General features: G+C 40.2%; 1 long non-coding RNA gene across 1 annotated transcript in view; it reads left to right on the plus strand.

Moving 5' to 3' along the window:
- Positions 1–14,491, plus strand: part of LOC102160458 — a 569,575-nt gene that overhangs the window by 526,680 nt on the left and 28,404 nt on the right. Inside the window, exon 16 of the long non-coding RNA XR_002344204.1 lies at positions 11,707–11,821. This is a non-coding gene — a long non-coding RNA (uncharacterized LOC102160458). The remainder of the gene's footprint in view (positions 1–11,706; positions 11,822–14,491) is intronic.

Here is a 14,491-nt window from a genome sequence, read left to right on the forward strand (position 1 = left end):
ATTTGATTCCCTTTTGCAATATTCACTTTTGATCATGAAACTGCTGGGAAAAGGTTCTTTCTAAACCGCAAAACAAGGTAAGCTGTTTCTTATTTGTTTGAATATACAGGAAGCTGGTGACAACCAATTTCTTCTTCGACATCTAAGAAATCGAAAGGTCAGGTGTTAGGAGGGATTATGGAGAGTTTATGAGGCGAGCAGCCCGCCCCACAGCAAGCCTTATCAGGAACAAGCCCAGCTTTCTTTCATAAGCCTCTGGTGGGCGTCTGGTGCTCAGAGCCACCACGGCTGGCGGTCTGGGCTGTGCACTGCACAGTTTATCATCAAGCAGCATCTTTGAAATGCCAAACTTTATTTATTGATCTTACAATTCTATGTTATCTCCAACAAGCCACGGGAAAAGTAATACATTTTGTATGGATTAATCCTTGTAATTCTACACAATGTATATTCAGAGATAACTCAAGCTCGGCTTTGTCTTCTCATTATCTAAACAGACATGTCTTTTTTTAAGCCATCAACAGAGGTCATCTCCCAAATGCCCTTGTGGGATATTCATTAATCAAATAACTAATTTGAAATGGACCTTCAAAGCATTATTCATTTCCCCATCATTCTCCCAACATCAGTTTAAATGCTTTGTGGGTATAATGATTAGGCTGATGTTTAATTAATTGTGAAATTGTGAATTAAGGCTAAGTTAAAAGATAAATCATTCTTCAGTGCATGAGATAGAAAGCGAGAACGCCAGAAAGGGCAAGTGAGTTTGATTGGTGGCTTTCGTTGGGGATTCTTGGCAAATGTCCCTTTATTTGCAGCAACATGACAGCATGAGATTTTAAGGTTAACCTTTGTGAAGCAAAGCTTTTTTGTCCATTGTTCCTTGATGGATTTCAGATTCATCACCACATCAATGAGAAGATGCTACAGGCCATTACACGAATACAGCGATCTTGCCACTCTTGACAAGTTTTACTGTGGAAAAGGTAAAAGGAACAATCACTAAAGACTCAAGTATGGAAATCACAGGCATGATTTTGTTTACTGTGTGTGATGATCAGAGTTTTATATTTTGGAGACGTTTGGGGTTTCCCTTTTTTGGAGGAGCCCACGGTACATGGAAGCTCCCAGGCTAAGGATCAAACCCGTGCCACTACTGTAGCAGGAGCCGCAGCAGTTACAATGCTGCGTCCTTAACCTGCAGAGCCACAGGGGAATTCCCAGGGTGCTCTGTTTTTAACCCCAGGAAGCAAAGGTTTGATTCCAAAGTGAGGCCTTCCCTGATCTCTCCTTTCCTGTCTTCACGCCCTTAGGTTGCCCTAACCCTCACTTTTAGTTGCATCATGAAGTCAATCAACCTTACTGTTCATATTTTTAAACCTGCCCGTTTCCTCCTATCTGACTATTAACTCCTTGAGGTCGGAGTCGAAACCTAACTCATCTTTGTTTGTTAAATATGGCATCGAAGGCCTGTATTCTGCAGCTGAGCAGATCTGGGTCTGTGTTTGCTCTCCCCTCTCCTGGAGCACTCTTCCTCCGTGTATCCACATAGCACTCTTCCTCCGTGTATAGCTCACTCCTTCCCTCCATTCAGCTGCTCAAATGTCACTCCTGGTGAGACCTTCCATGATCACTGCCGTAGTCCATTTATGCTGCTGTAACAAAGTGCCATGGTCTGAGTGGCTTATAAATAACAAATTTTTTCATAGTTTAGAGGTTGAATTCCAAGGTCAGGCTGGCAGCATGATCAGCTTCTGGTGAGGACCCTCTTTTTAATTGTAGGCTGCTGAGTTCTTTTTTCATTTATTTTTTTTGGTAGATATTTTATTTTTTATAAAGTCTAGCTGATTTACAATTCTGTGCCAATTTCTGCTGTACAGCAGAGTGACCCAGTCATACATATATATTGCCCCTTTCTTATATTATCTCCCATCATGGTCTGTCGCAAGAGACTAGATATGGTTCCCTGGGTTATACAGTAGGACCTCATTGCTGATCCATTCTACAGACTGCTGACTTCTTGTATCTCTACACAGTGGAAAGAACGAGAGGGCTCCCTGGGGTCTCTTTTAAGGGGTCTCATTCTTGAGGGCTCCCCTCTCATGATCTAATTGCCTCCCCAAAACCCCTCTCCTAATACCATAACATTGAGCATTTGGATTTTAATATTCGAAGTTTAAGGGGACACATTTGGCATCATTTATCTACTTCATTCTCAGGAACTGAACAAACGTAAAGAAAGCTGGGTGAGGTGGAGAGAGTGGATCCAATAGGACTACCTACAAAATTTCAGGTAGAACTCTAGAGACCCCAGTGAATAGTTAGTATGCTACTCTTGAGTATCTCTTCGCTTCCTGGTTAGGTAAAGATAACTCATCCTTCTAGTGAAGAAAGAACTCTTTTCTGTCTAACTGGTTCCTTAAATAAGCTTATACAATGCCCTCCCCCCACTTCCAAATAGTTATTCTAACAAGAGAGGCTTGGATAGAGGAGGCCTGAGTGCTTGTAGCATGATGGATGATGTGCAGCTCAGATGTCACCAACCTTGAGGTTTGGCTGAAGTGTGCTTGTTGCTAATACAGTGTAAAGGCTGTTGTGGATAAACAAATCAATTGCAAATTCACAGGTCAACTACTCTGAAGAATGCCCTGCTAATTTTCCTGTGTGAAAAAGTACAGGTAAATGTTTTCAAATGAATCAGAGGCTTTCAAACAGCTCAGCTGCTTTGACCAACAAGTGGGTCTTGTATTTTTTGAACACTTACCGTAATGATGATAAGGTCTCTAAGCTACAGGACTTTAGGAGGTACCACAGGCATGCTTTACTTCAGGGCGGCATGTCCCTTAGCAACTAATAATGCAGCTAACAAACTCCATCTCATCCTGAGCAAAACAGGGCTTTTTTTAAAACATTCCAAACACAGTAAAAATCAATTCAAAATCAAGGCCACCTTCTTCTTTAGAAAGTGAATGTTCAGAAAAGTCCCCTGCAATTTCTCCCTGGGGTTTCTCAGCTCTGGAGCTACCTAATGAGATGAAACAGTTGGTCAAGACATAGAGAACATACTTGTCGTTGCCAAGAGGGAGGGGGGAAGGAGTGGGATGGATGGAGAGTTTGGGGTTGGTAGATGCAAACTGTTATGTTTGGAATGGATAAGCAGTGAGGTCCTACTGTGCGGCACAGGGAACTATAGCCACCCTCTTGGGACAGAACATGATGGATGACAGTATAAGAAAAAGAATATATATATATATATATATATATATATATATATGGCTGGGTCACTATGTTATATAGCAGAAAATGACACACACTGTAAATCAACTATACTTTAATTTTTTTTTAATTAAAAAAAAAAAAGATTAGGTATCCAAGACCTTGGGATTTTTTTTTAGTCAGTAAAATCCCTTCCATGTTCAAAAATACGGAAAGCCACCACGGGGGTTGTCAACATTTTCCTTTGCCAAATACAGGCCCCAAAACTTCATAATGCAAAATAAAAATTACCTTCTATGATGACCATGGTTTAATTTTTAAAAATAGCTTAACAAACACCAAAAAAGTAGAAATGATAGTATTGGAAACAGAATGCAACTCTAAATCAAATTAATTTAGCTTTAAAAATGCCATGTTTTTCATAAATTTCTAACTTCATTGACGACGGATGCAAACATGACATCAACCCAGGTCTTCAGAGTAGCCTCTGAAAACCAATGGTCTAATTTTTAGCTCTATGGGTAAAATGCCTCCGTAGGCTAAGGCAAGGATAGCTGTAGGAATTATTGTAAAATCCATGTCTCCTGCACTGGGCCTGTACCTGTCTGGTTTGTCCCACCTCTGCATACCTCCTGTTCTCCAAATGCAGGTCTGGGAGCACCTGCCCTTAAACCTGTCCTCATGGACTCTTAGGTCCAGGGGGTCTTCAGTCAAACACAAGAAGCTGGGAGACAGGCATGGAATGAATTTTACCTCAGAACCTCTAGAAGAAATCAAGCCTGCTGACACCTTGATTTCAGACTTCAGACCTCCTGGACTATGAGAAAATAAATTTCTGTTGTTTTAAGTTGCCTAGTCTGTGGTGATTTGTTAGAATAGCCCTATTGAGTGAATATGTTGGTTTTGCTGAGTGTCATCTGGGCAGCCAGAGAGAGTCTAAGAATAGGGAGAGAAAGATTGAGCTTTGATTATAAACTTGAGTCCCTGGATCCAGCTAGGCTGGAAGTCAGCTGCACCTCAGGACTTCTCTGTGTGGGAACCAAAAATGCTGTCTTTTTGTTGAAGCGCATTTGAGTTAAAGTTCTCTCAAGGATAGCTGAAAGACTTCTGATGAAAACGTAGCTCAGCACCTAGCACTGAGAACATCATATTCATCTTTCTTTTAAGTTTATTTTTCATACAAATTTGAAAGGTGACTTTCTATTTACAGTTGTTATAAAATATTAGCTGTATTCCCTGTGTTGTGCAATTTATCTCTGAGCCTACGTACACCCAAGAGTTGGTGCCTTCCATCCCCTCATCCCTGGATTGCCCCTCCCCCTCACTGGTAACCATTACTTTGTTCTCTATACCCATGACTCTGCTTCTTTTTGTTATATTCACTAGTTTGTTGAATTTTTTAGATTCCACATATAAGTGATGTCGTAAAGTATTTGTCTTTCTCTGACTTATTTCACTTAGCATAATGCCTACCAAGTCCATCCATGTTAGTTCAAATGGCAAAATTTCATTCTTTTTATGGCTGAGTAATAGTCCACTGTGTGTGTGCATATATATATATCTATATAGATATAGATATATAGATATATAAAATGGACACTTCCATCAGAAAGATATGCTCCCATATCTTGGCAATTTTTAATCATGCTGCTATGAACATTGGGGTGCATGGATCTTTCTGAATTAGTGCTTTTGGGTTTTTTTGGTTTGGTTTGGTTTGGTTTTGGATATATATCCAGGAGTGGGATTGCTTTTAGTTTTTTGAGAAACCTCCATACCATTTTCCATAGCAAGTATACAAAGCAACACTGTATGAGAGCTCTCTTTTTTCCATATCCTCTCCAACATTTGTTATCTGTTGCTTTTTTGATGATAGCTGTTCTGACAGGTAAGAGGTGATATCCTACCTGATGATTAGTGATGTTGAGCATCTTTTCACATGCTTGTTGGCCATCTGCATATCCTCTTTGGAAAAATGTCTACTGAGTCATTCTGCCCATTTTTTAATCAGGTTGTTTGTTTTTGTCTTTTTAGGGCAGCACCCACAGCATATGAAAGTTCCCAGTCTAGCAGTCAATAGGAGCTATAGCTGGGCCTACACCACAGCTACAGCAACACCAGATCTGAGCTGTGTCTGCAGCCTGCACCACAGCTCATGGCAGTGCCTGATCCTTTAACCCACTGAGCAAGGCCAGGTATCAAACCTGCGTCCTTGAGATTACTAGTCAGATGCACCTGCTAAGCCACAATGGGAACTCCCTGGGTAGTTTATTTATTTTATCCTGAGTTGTATGAGCTGTTTATGTATTTTGGATATTCCTTATCGGTCATATCATTTGCAAATATTTCCCACAGTTCAGTAGGTTGTCTTTCCATTTTGTCGATCATTTCCATTGCTGTGCAAAAGCTTTTCATTTTCATCTTTGAAGGCCCAGCAATGGTGGTATTTTCTCCACAAAGCCTTCCCCGGGGTCCCCAGCCTGAAAGGCTCATTTCTTCCTCTGGGTTCCTGGAGCTTTGCTCTCCTCCCACATGAGATACAATTCAGCTTGTCTTATCTCCCCTGCTAGACTTTAGCCTTTTGAAAGCAGGAGCCCAGTCCTTGTTTTCTTTTCTTTACCACGTAAGATCTATTCCATTTACACAGCAGGTGCTTGGTGCATATTTGATGAACAGATAAATGGGGAAAAAAATGAAGGAATAAAGAGTGGGATTTCAGTGTTGATGGCAGAGAGTGGAAAAAAATAGTTTTGTGTTAGGGGCTCTCTTGGTGTTGCTAATCGTACCAAACACTCTAATCCCCAATCCACTTCTTCATAAATTACCCTACTAGGGAAACCAGCCAAAGATCAGGACTGCTGTGAGCAAGCATTGGGTTGGGTGCTTTGCCAGCATAACTGCCAGGCATTTGTAAAGGGCAGTTGTTACTTCAAATATGAAGTATCTATCATATCACTTTCTCCTGTTTGAAACCTTTCAATGGTTTCCCACTGCTCTTAGGAAAAAGTCCAAACCCTTGTTCATGGCTTACAAGGGTTTTGAATCACTGGCTCCTTCTAACGGCTCTAGTCTCCTCTCAAAACTCCCCTACCTTGAATCTATGTTCTGGCTTCTTGCAGTTCCTTGATTATGTCAAAAGTGTCATCTTCTTTCTCGTCTTCTGCCTCTCCCTCTGCTCCAGGTCTTTGTTCTTCTTCTGGAGCAATCACTCATTCCCCCAGGTCTTTTACTGCTCTGCATACCTTAGACTTTTGCTTGAACATGATTCCCTCCAAGGGCCTTCCCCTATCCACTGGGTTCCCCCCAAAGTGTCCCCAGGGCTGTCTGCACTTTTCTTATGTTTCTTTTTTTTTTTTTTTTTAATCTTTTTGCCATTTCTTGGGCCGCTTCCGCGGCATATGGAGGTTCCCAGGCTAGGGGTCGAATCGGAGCTGTAGCCACCGGCCTACGCTAGAGCCACAGCAACGCAAGATCCGAGCCGCGTCTGCAACCTACACCACAGCTCACGGCAATGCCGGATCGTTAACCCACTGAGCAAGGGCAGGGATCGAACCCGCAACCTCATGGTTCCTAGTCGGATTCGTTAACCACTGCGCCACGATGGGAACTCCATGTCTGCACTTTTCAAGCAAGGCCTTTACTACACTGCATTTTAATTGCTCATTGGCTTGACAATCTTCCTCAATATTGTTTGAATCCCATCTATTTTGATCAATATCTCATAGTAGAGATACTTATTACATAGTTGTCAAATGGTCAAATGATTATATAGATAAGTAAATAATGGAGAATTTAATGTAATTCTTAAAGCCTAGCTCGATCTCCACTTTCAAGGAGTGACTAGGCTTCCCACCGGGCCAGAGGGGAAGTGAGGGAAGAACCACAATATCTTCAGAGAAAGGGAGATGGGTCATTTCTAACGTGGAGTCCCTTGTTTCTTTAATTGTCTGTAAGAATACTAAGATATATTTAATGTTTTAAAGCCCTGACAAGAATCATACAGTCACACAAATGTCCATGACAAGTCTGCACAGGCTAATAAAACTAAACTGGATGGGGTGCGTCAGCAGGCAGAGTCTCTGTGTGCTAGATAGTAGTGCATTCTATTTCTGCTCTCCTCTTACTGAAAACTCTGTGGGGGTTGCAGTTTTACTTGAGGGCAGACATGGCCATGCAGACAAAAGAGCTCGTATCTCTTTCTGATGGAAGCATTTAATTACCACTACCAGAAAATTTCCATCCTGGCTGTCCCTTGTCTCAGCAAACATGGAAGCCCCAGCTGCCATGGAGTTATCATGTGAAACTTGCAGCCTTGGTATAAGCAAGAAATAAATTTCTTGGGATAAGCCATTGAGCTGATCTTGAGCGCGTTTGTTATAATAGCAAAACTTAGCCAATTTTGACTGAAGGACTGTGTTATTTATTTTTTAATCCTTAAAACCTAGCATGGTGCTTGGCACAGAATAGATATGAAGTTTTTACTGAATGAATAAACATGAATGAGTAGATGAATAGAAAACAATTAACTGGGAAGCCATCTCACTGCAGACCCTTGGAAATCAGAAAGCAAACTTTTAGGATAAAAAAATTACACGTGAACTAGATGCCTCCAGGCATTGCATCGCAGAGCTGCCTCACTTCCTGCAGTGGGAATAAGCAACTTTGCAGATAGAACTCAGCTAAAAACACAAATATTTTATAGGAACCATTGCTCATAAACCTAAACTTTTTGATTATCTCAGTCATGAGTGACTTTGTCCAAAATATCAAGAATGTAGGATTCATTGATATTGGTCTTAGCTACTCAGTGGGATTTAAGACTCAATAATGAATCCAGGAAATGGTTTGCAATTCACTTGATCAAACAAAAGCTTCCAATAAGTAGTATTAAATCAGGTGGGGATGAATTTTCAAAGTCTCTTTTGGTAGAACTTTGTAATTGCATGACCGTAGGCATCTGGCTAGAAATAATAGCATGGCATATGCTGTTATGTGTCTTTGCTTCTGAGTTTACAGAAGCCTGCAGTTCAATGTCAATACTGGAGTCAGGGGCTTTTTTCTCTAGTACATTGATTTTAAATTAAATTAACTCTGATCTTTAGGTCATCTCCTAGATTATAAAAGCTGAATGCCTCATTAATGATGAAAACAGTAGGAGTAAATGTATTGGAGCAGGTTGAGCAATTTAAGTGCTTTGAAATGCAACTGGTGCAAAGCAAGGGTATTTGCAAAGTATCCAATTGAGGGTTGATTCTAGACATGCTGATAGGGAAAATCTACTTGAACAGAGTAAGTATTAGAAAATATTTGGGATCTTCTGAGGATAGCTCCTTTCTAGCCCTCTTTAGGTCTTTCTGCTCTGTTTGCAAGCATCTTGTTTTCCACTTGAATCATGATGACTTCATCTTCCACAACATTCTCCAGTTTCAGAAGAGTGTATCGGTTAACTGTTGCTGCATAACAAATTACCTCAAATTTTAGTGCCATGAATCTACAGTATCTATGTTCCTCATGGTTTCAGTAGGTCAGGAATCTGGGCACAGATGACCTGGGTCTTCTGCCACAGAGTCCCTCACAAGCTCTAATCCATGCAGCAACTGGGGCTTCCATCATCCAATGCTTGAAAGCAGTGAATTTGCTTGGGAAAGAATTCACTTTCAGACTTCATCATGTGGTTGTTGGCAAGATTCAGGTTTTTGCAGGATGTTGAACCCAGGGGCCTCAGATTCCTTGAAGTCTGTGCTCAGTTACTTGCCACATGGGCCTATTCCTAGGGCAACACCAAACATGACGACCTGCCCCATCAGAGCAAGCAGGCAAAAAGAATCCAAAGGGAGAGCAAGTAAGCAAGGTGGAAGTCACAGATTTCTATAACCTAACTTTGGAAGTGCCATTCCAACACTTTTGTCATATTTTTTGTATTTCACTCATTGGAAGTGAGTGACTAGGTACAGCCTACACTCACAGTGAGGGGGTTTCATTAGGCATAAACACCACTCATTGGGATCACTGGGAAGCATTTTAGAAGTCTGCCTAGCACGGAGAGCAAATCCATGGTAGCAAAAACTACTCCTCAGAACTTTTCTCCACTTGACCCCATTAGAAGACTATGAATGGATATTATGATTGAATCAGCATTTTCTAAGTGAAAAAAACTCTACAATATGTTTCAACTTTAAAATTAAAGGACAGGAGTTCCCGTCGTGGCTCAGTGGTTAATGAATCCGACAAAGAACCATGAGGTTGCGAGTTCGATCCCCGGCCTTGCTCAGTGGGTTAAGGATCTGGCGTTGCTGTGAGCTGTGGTGTAGGTCGCAGATGCGGCTCTGATCCCGTGTTGCTGTGGCTGTGGTGTAGGCCGGCAGCAACAGCTCTGATTAGACCCCTAGCCTGGGAACCTCCATATGCCGCAGGAGCGGCTCTAGAAAAGGCAAAAAAAAAAAAAAAGAAAAAAAAGAAAAGGACAAAAAAAAATTAAATTAAAGGAATTTTGCATTTTCACTTTATTCTATAATGTGTTAACACATATACCAGGACTTAATGCAATATATATGTATATATAAATATACATTATTCAAACAATTCTCATTTTTAAAAAATCCCTATAAATATATGATTGCATTTCCATCTTTAAGACTGGAGACTGAGATATAGATAGGTAAATAACTTGCCCAAGGTGACTCAGCTGACTAATGAAAGAATCAGGATTTAACCAAAGCAAGCAAACTTTTGAGTCTAGGCTGTTGTGCCTTAGGGTTAGGGCTAGGGTTAGGGTTAGGGTTACTTTCTTTCTAAGACATTTTTAATTACTTGCTGTTATAAGCTGAACTGTCCTAACCCCCTAGTACCTTAGAATGTGACTATTTGGAGAAAGGGTCTTTAAAGAGATAAATAAGTTTATTTATTTATTTTTTATATATATAATGATTTTTATTTTTTCCATTATAAGTAAGTTTAAATGAGATCATTTAGGTGAGTCTTATTCCAATATGACTAGGTCCTTATAAGAAGAGGAGTTTAAGCCCCAAATACAAATAGAAGGAAGAGCATGTGAAGACATTTGAAGAAGCTACCTACAAGCCAAGGAGAGAAGCTTCAGAAGAAGCAGACTCCATTCATGTTTTGATCTTGGACTCCTAGCTTCCAGAACTCTGAGGAAATAAATTTCTGTTGCTTATGCCACCCAGACTGTGGTATTTGTTATGACAACCCTAATGAATGAATACACCTGCCATCAGGAATATTAATGTCCCAGAATGATATGCCACATATTAGCTGGGGTTTCTAGTGGCCCTGGCACACCCCAGTTTCACTAGCTCAGGTGTAGTGGAAAGTATTTGGGATTTGGCAGCCAATGCAAGGACTATCTTATGACGTAAAAATACGCTAGTTCCATAATTTTTCTGTAAAGTGAGGCTAATAAGACATACCTCCAGGGCTATTGAGGGGATTAACCAGATGACGTGAAAGTGTCTGGCACAGTAGCTGACATATAGTAAACCTTTAATAAATGTCATTTATTGCTTAAATGGCAAGTTATATGTTGAATACTGAAGACACACATATCAGAAGCATAGCTCCTTATTCACTCTTTCTCTATGTCCATGCTATTCTGGAAAGAGATGAAAATACTATTATCAGTTTTTCTTCAGTGCAGACACTCTCTATATTGATCCATTGCAATTTCTCTCCATAGTGGTCTAGACTTTTACTATTTTTCTTAATGTAAATGAAAAAATATCAAGGGAACTCCAAAATGGCTGAGTTTCTAGTGTTGTATGAACCCTTTAGATAGGAGATGATTCAGAAAAATATACACCTTACTGTGACAAAGAACTCCACCAGAGTGGACTTCTGTTCAATTCAACCAATGCTTACCGAGTACCTAAAACACCAGATAGTAAGATAATTGCCTATAAACTATCACTCAATGACTGACACAGTGAATGCAGTGTCAGTCTGTATCAAAGCAAGAATAGTTATAACAACAGAGAAGATACTAAGTCCTCAGCATTTTACAGTGATCAAATGACATTTGGAACATTATTTTCAATTATCGTCACCCTTTTTAGGTATAGAAATTAGCAAAGCATATAGTGTTCATGGGATGGTGCAAAGTCTAGGTGAAAAATTACTGAAAGAACTGGGGGCATTTAACCTAAAGACAAGATGAACTAGAGGACACCTTAAGTGTTTTGAATTCTTATAACTCTGTCATGTGGAGCCCATCTCATCTCCTCCTTTATAACCAAAGTATAACTTACAGTGAGGCTGAATTCGGTTCAGTAGAACTAAAAATGTTTGCTATGGACTAAATTCTGTCCTGCCAAAACCCATGTGTTGAAGTTCTAACATTCAATGTGACTGTGTTTGGATATAGGGCTTTTAGGGGGTAGTTCAGGTTAAATGAGATCACTAGGGTCGTCATATGGAACTGGATGAGAAAGAAAGAAATCTCTTTCTCTTTTCTTTCATGTGCACACACCACAGAAAGACCATGTGAGGTCACAGCAAGAAGGTGGCTGTCTACAAGCCAGGAAGAGAGCCCTCACCAGAATCTGAAGGAGCCAGAACCTTGATCTTGGACTTTCCAGCCTCCAGAACTGTGAGCAAAATAAATATCTGTTGTTTAAGCCATCCAGTGATATTATTTTGTTGTGGCAGCTTGGACTAAGATAATGCCTAAAATTAAAATTAAATAATTTGATATGCATGGGGTACCAGGCAGAGGACCAGATGCATGTGTGCTAGGACGTATAACAGAAGATATTTCCAGAGCAAGATAGAGGGTAACGTGGCTGACTGTGACGATCCCTCTTTCTTCTGAGAGTCTGTGATTTCACAAGTCTTTAAAGCAATATGGACACAGAAACACAGATCTCTCTCTTTGTTCCAGGGTCTTCTCATTTATAGAGGGTGGAGAACAGACAGATTGGTTTCATCTCTTGTGTCAAGCCCGATTCATTGACAGTGGCTTCCTAGAACACTGTTGTCTTTTTTTTTTTTTTTAAGGGACACACCCGAGGCATTTGGAGGTTCCCAGGATAGGGGTCAAATCAGAGCTGTAGCTGCCAACCTACCCCATAGCCACAGCAACGTGGGATCCAAGCCGGCTCTGTGACCTACACCACAGCTCAAGGCCATTCCAGATCCTTAACCCACTGAGTGAGGCCAGGGATAGAACCTGTGTCCTCATGGATACTAGCCAGATTCGTTTCCACAGAGCCACAACAGGAATTCCAGAACACTGTTTTGAGAAGGATTTTTGAGACTGAATGAAAAAAATATCTGTGATAAAAAGAGTGAATGCTTATTGGCATTATCTGTCATGCACCTGGCCCTTTTCTAAGCACAGTATTTGTATAAATTTACTTTATACTCACAACAACTTGAGGAGTTGAATCAACATTTTTTGATAATGTCAAACACAGATAGGTAACTACTGAAGGGCCACATGGTTAGTAAATGGCAACCTCAGACTCTAAACCCAGTAGTTTGGTGTGAGAGCTTCTCCCTGTAACAGTTACACTCTAAATACCTCTCCAGCAATACATTTGCAATATTTTTCACAAGTGGACAGGGTTTAAGAGGTACATGCTCAGAAATCCTTGTGTCAGGATCTGCTTTGGGGGACACTCAACTAAGGTAACTGGCCATAATATATCCTCAATTGTATACCATAACCTTGCAGACACAAACCAGAACGTTTTAAAGACTCTTTAATAAATGAATAACATCTGAGTGTTCAGTAGTCCAGACACTACGAACTGTAGGGAAGCAGTGTTTGAGATTCCATCATTTCTTTGAAAATTCTGTTTGGGACCATGTTGTCCCAGTTCATATTATAATAGGGAGCAGAAGTAGGTAACATCAGCTATTAAACCATACGTCTCTGGCCGTTTAGCCATCCGAGATTAGCAGAAGCATGCACCCCCTTCTTAATCAACCCCCACCCCCAGATATCTATTTATGTGAGTGCCCGAGGATCAGGGAGGCGCCATACTTTGCCCAGACATCTCCTTCCTTCTCCAGCTCTCCCCTTCTCTTATCTGCTGCTGAATTTTCTCAGGTAACTTCTTGCCCAGGTTACTGATATTTGCAGGCATCTCTTGCCCTGTCTTATCATCCAGTTGTGTCTCTTGAAGGCAATATTATTGCCTTTCTCTGCTCTGGTCTAGATTTGATTGATATGTGTGGGTAACTGAGCCTAGTAAGTGCTCTAATAACAGCCCCCAAACTTGACACATAACGGTAGGCTTTTCCCTCCAGACAAACACAGCCCTCTCTCCTGTTAACCTCAGAGGACAATTCCCGATATCTCATGCCCCTCATCTGACAGATTTATGAGAGACAAACAAATGAGAGGCACAGACTTATAAAATCTTTCCAAGCCAAGCATTCATTGTGAATACACATGGTTTTTGTTTTGTTTTTTTTTTAATATAAATGTGATGGAAATTCCGTGTCTCCTTGCACAAGTTTCAACATATCCCATTTTTTAATTTATTTAAAACAATCCTTTCTATCAAATTGGCCTCAAGGGTCCCACATCTTTTTCTACTTCCAAAATTTCCCTGTGTTGTCTTTATTTTAGGGAAGGCTAAGGAAAGATGATAAAAATCTACAGTGCTTGATCCTACACTTTAAAATGCAAGATGTTAAAATCAAATAAAGTAGGTCAAGCCTTCTCCGTATTTAGCAGAGGCCAGCGCTTTTCCATATCAGCAAATATTAAAGTTGATAGGCAATCAAAAGTGCTATATCTTCCTTTAGTATAAGAAAATGTTATTAAGAAGCTAACGTTCTATTTTTATCTTGGTGAAAAAAAATGGAATGAATCCAACTCTATAACTTTATTACATATGATTTTATAGATGGCTATTTTCTACATTTAAGTAGAGGCACTTTATTTTGCATTTATTTGGACAATGAGTAATAGTTAAACACATTCAACTAATTAATTATAAGTGAAGTCTGTTTAAATGCAGCCTGTGGTTAAGCTTATAAAGCCCTCAGGGGTTTGAAGCATTAAAGTTAGAAGGTCTGATAGAACAAGATGGAGGAATGTACAAGGAGGAATAATCCTTGAATTCAAGGCTAGAGGTACCTGGGGAAAACTTTAAGTCCTTGGTTTATTTTGAGATCGGAGAAAGTTATGAATATCCTCCATTATTCTGGGACATAATAGCACTCAGTTGGACAAATATAATAAAATGTGTAAGTAAAATGAAGTTATGCTGCTATTCTTTCTAATAATAGCAACCCTAACATCTAG

The sequence above is a fragment of the Sus scrofa genome, chromosome 5 (assembly GCF_000003025.6).
Source record: "Sus scrofa isolate TJ Tabasco breed Duroc chromosome 5, Sscrofa11.1, whole genome shotgun sequence".
In the NCBI taxonomy this organism is placed as follows: Eukaryota; Metazoa; Chordata; class Mammalia; order Artiodactyla; family Suidae; genus Sus; species Sus scrofa.